This window comes from Fukomys damarensis, unplaced genomic scaffold (genome assembly GCF_012274545.1).
Source record: "Fukomys damarensis isolate Sample0158 unplaced genomic scaffold, DMR_v1.0_HiC HiC_scaffold_36, whole genome shotgun sequence".
NCBI lineage: Eukaryota > Metazoa > Chordata > Mammalia > Rodentia > Bathyergidae > Fukomys > Fukomys damarensis.
Window position 1 is genome coordinate 14,041,960 of NW_022900948.1, and position 4,725 is coordinate 14,046,684.

The 4,725-nt window shown below is 37.5% G+C and overlaps 1 pseudogene; it reads right to left on the reverse strand.

The window, feature by feature from the left end:
• Positions 1–1,506: 1,506 nt before the first annotated feature.
• Positions 1,507–2,242, reverse strand: LOC109117885 (annotated as a pseudogene).
• Positions 2,243–4,725: the final 2,483 nt, after the last annotated feature.

Genomic DNA, 4,725 nt, shown 5'->3' on the forward strand with positions numbered 1-4,725 from the left:
GTATTTCACACATCAATATTGCAGAAATACTATATAACTTAAGGCATTTTTTGAAACCTGAGGGAGAAAAACTTATGCCTAATAAAAGTACCAATTAAACACTGATTTAAAACCCTATAGCAGATTTTCAAGAATACATATTTATGAGTTAACAAAAACTGTTTTATCCAACTAAAGCTCATTAGCTACAAATGTGAAAAATAACATTTATCAGTATTTAATTCCCACATGAATGAAGAAATTCTTATGAAGTAGTGTACTCACCTCAGTTGTTTCTTTAAATAGTAAGCATACCTAGCATGTGTGAGACCTTGGGTTCAATTCCCAGCACAGGAAAGAAAGAGGGGAGAGGGAGAAAGGGACAGAGAAGGAGAGAAAGAAAAGAGAAGAGAAGGGGAAGGAAGGAAAGAAGGAAGAAGGGAGGGCAAGCAATCCTATAAGAGTCAACTTTCAGCTATTTTTAGTGTAAGGAAATGAAGGGCAAATTCATAGTTTCAAAGTGCACTCATTTTCCTTAATTCATAGCCAAGTAATTTTTTTCATACATGGTAAAAACCTCTCATTTGGGATAACTTTCATTTTTGTTTGTAACTGATGACAGATAAAATTGCATGTAATTACTACATATAACAATGCTTTGAAGTATATATACCGTTACCTGATTAAATCTAGCTAACTAACAAACATCCTACCTTCCACAGTTATTATTTTTGTGAGAGGAACGTAATTTTTCTAGAATCAGAGGGAGTAGGAAGTTCCACCTAGGTACATTTTCTTAACATTTGGCCAACTAATTTATTGCAACTGTCCTTACCAAAAGTATTCTAAAATATAACTATGCATTTCTATGCTTTATAAATCATTAAATCCAAAGCAATTTTAAACTTTTCATGATATATAAGAATCACCAATATCAATTAGATACCTTGTTTTGATACTTTCTTCTGTTTAATCAAGGGAGAAGTAGACATTTGTTTTGTGAATCCCAGGATCCTTGGTTCTCCAAGGATCTATCTTAGGTTTTGTTGTGCCAGTGAAGACTGTACCTTGGTTCACGAATGCTTTTGTTTGCAAACATTTTGATTCTCAAACAGAACATTTGGCAAAATTTCATTTTTGTTTGCAAACTCTGCATCAGGTGACAAGACTGCTGCCATCTTTCCCACACAAATCAAACATGGCTACCTTTTCCAAAACTGTAGAACAAATTAAGCTCATGAACTAAGGTACCACTCTATTTAAACTCTTTGTTGGGACAACTTTAAAGGCTTTAAGTACAAATTCTAACTTTTGATGTTAATCTTTAAGGCACAGGTTCTCCAACTGAAGTCCTCAGGCTTAAAAAAAACTTATCAATGGACTGTGAACCCCCTTACTGTGTGGCAGTATTGAGAATATATGTGCATATGTGGTATGTTAGGAGAGACAACTAATTTTTTTTTACTTTTATTAGCATTTATTTTTACACTTAATTTATTCCCATACCATAAATTTTGTTTCGTTTCATCAGTTTCTCTGAGATATCTTTTTCTTCAGTGCAACTTCCTCCTCTGATTTGGGAACAATTTTTTTTCTTTTTAGTAAGGATCATATCAATGCGACAGGGGAAGTTCATGTATGCATTAATCAGACCATGAACTCTGTAAGTACTGTGGTACATCTTAGGTGATTTATTTACCTAGAAACGTCAATGACCAGAGAATCTATATCTAAATTCTCAAGTTCAACTGTACACTTTGCATTTTTAAGCACATGCGATTAAAACCGAGTACTCTTTTTGGCCACCAACCCTTTGTCCAGCCCCACTGGTTGGCCTAAGCAGGCCTACCAACTCCACCACTGTAACACTGGAATGGCACACATTGCTTCTTTAAAGACATCCTTCAAAAAAAAAGATGATATAATTCAAAAGCCCCTCCCCAATAAATAAATAAATAACTAAAGACATCCTTCAGATACTTGGTGGCCTTTTATATATGCATCCCCTTGATGGCCTGGGCAGTTTCACAGGTGTTCTTTAAGTGAATACAAAGATTTGAGGGTCCTGATTTGCATGATTTTGTGGGTTTTCTGGGTCAAAAGAGTAGCAAACCATTTTCACAGGTTACCTGAAGCCACTTATAGGAAGAGGAGGACCTCTAACTTACATGAGCTCTTTAAAAAGACGTCTAATATCAAAAATCATAGCTTGAAGGACTGGGGATTTAGCTCTGTGGTGCCACCACCTGCTTCACAAGGGCAAGGTCCCAAGTTGGATCCCTGGTAACTCCCCCCAAAGTCATTGCTTGATTGGGAAGCAGTGTGACAGTACCCAGGACGCTGAGGCAGGAGGATCACAAGGTAGAGGCCAGCCTGGGCAACTTAGCAAGACTCTATCTCAAAATTAAAAGTGAAAAACAGCTGGGGGTGTACTTCAGCAGCAAATGGGAGGCCTTGATTTTGATTCATTAAAAAAAAAAGGATCACTACTTTAAGTAAAACAAATGTTATGAATTTATCCTCTTCATACACAATTCTTTTGGAATGCAAAACCTCAATATGGTAGCTATACTCAGAGATCATAAGTCCCCTAGTCAAAAGGCAGAAAGGCCACTACATATCACCACATTTGCTTTTCTGATAATTCCTAGGAGAGAAAGACTGGCCAGGAATGGTGGTGCACACTTGTAATCCCAGCACTTGGGGGGCTGAGGCAGGAGAATCACAAGTTCAAGTCTTGCCTGGGCAATTCAGAAAGACTCTGTCTCAAAATAAACTAAAATCTAAAAGGTCCTAAGTGCAATTGCCTGTACTGCAAAACATAACAAAATGAAACAAAACAACGAAGAGTGCCTTCCATGGCCACAAATTGAAAAGGGATAGATGTGATGAGCAAGTCTCACAGGTAAAGGGTCTTCCAGCATCCACGAACTGGCAAAACTCTCTGTAGAAGTACTTTATCTCAACTACTACTACCACTTTCTATCATGACTAAGTTTAGTAACCTGTACTAGAAGATGATTTGGAACAGGGAGAAAAAAAAGTTCAGTAACCCATATTAGGGTTTAATGCCTTCTACTCGTCCAAAAGGCAAATGTCTCTGTTGAAAATCAGGAATGGGATATTGCTCTCATTTTGGTGTATCAAGTAGCTTATATTTTGAGGTTAAATCACTATCATGGTTTTATAAGCTTTAAACACAAATCCTGTCAGTTTTCCAAGAGTGAAGAATTCTTTTATATTTAGTACCCTAGGTGTGTGTGTGTGTGTCTGCGTGTGGGTATGTGTGGGTGTATACATGTCCCTTGACATACTGACTACTTACAACATTAATTACTGCATGGTACTTAACAGAGAAATCATAATTTGCTTATACCACCACTAAATGTTAATAATTCTTCACTTCAGAAGTTTATGGGTCTTAGAAAAAAAATGCATTTTTATATTCAACTGCTATGTATAACACTAAGGAACACTTTTAAATATATATTTTTTATAGTTTTTCCAAAAGAAAATGGATTAGTCAGGAAATCTGCAAACATAAGATTACAAAGATTAGTAACACCAAAGTATGTATTCTATCTTACACCTTTTTGTTGTTTGCAGTATCAAGGGCCTCAAACATGCTAGGCAAACATTCTATTATTGAGCTGTATCACTTGCACCCCTCCACTCCTTTCTTTTTTTCTTTCTTGAGACAGGGTTTCTCTAAGTTACATAAGCAAGACTCAAACTTGCAATTTTTCTGACTCAGCCATGCACCAACATATACCTACGAGCCTGTGTTTGTTTGTTTTGTGGTACTGGGCATTGAATTTAGGGCCTTTGCACTTATCTACATCCCCAGCCTTTATTTTTTGAGACAAGGTCTTGTTTTTTGTTTTTTTTTTTTAAAGATCCTTCTTATTCTTTTTTTTTTTTTTTGGTTTTTTGAAACAGGGTCTCACTATGTAGTTGAGACTGACCTGGAACTCACTATGTAGCCCAGGCTGGTCTCAAACTCAAAGCGATCCTCCTGCCTCAGTCTCCCGAATGCTGGGATTACAGGCATGCACCACCATGCCTGGTGAGACAGGGTCTTGTTGAGTTACTAAGTAGGCTCACACTTGAGTGCTGGGATCTGCAAGAGTATGCTACCATGCCCGGCTTATGCCTGTGTATTTTTAGGTTATTGTTAGCCAACATTTTTAAGGGAATGTTTTGTAATTTTTGTTGTGGTTTGTTTCTAACTTACACAGCAGAAAATTAAATCCATTTACCGAGACTATGTTTCTTAATATCTGAAAACCAGACAATCAGTGCTTAGAGATCAATGTCATGATCTAAGACACTGAGTATGTTGTTGATAATACATTGAGGATTTCAAATAGTAAAGAACAAAAATATAACAGAAATCCCAATTCTGCTATTTACTTGTACAACATAATTATTTGGTATAAGGGCACAGAAATAATTATGCAAATACCTTCTCAACACCCAATAAACAAAGAAATCAATGGGGAATATTAAAAATAGCCTGAGCCAGGCACGGTGGCACAGGCCTATGATCCTAGCATTCTAGGGGGCTGAGGCAGGAAGATCCTGAATTCAAGCCCATCCTGGGCCATTTAACAAGACCCTGTGTCTAGCCAGGTGCGGTGGCACACGCCTGTAATCCCAGCACTCGGGAGGCTGAGGCAGGAGGATCACTGCGAGTTCGAGACCAGCCTGGGCTACATAGTGAGTTCCAGGTCAGTCTCACCTACA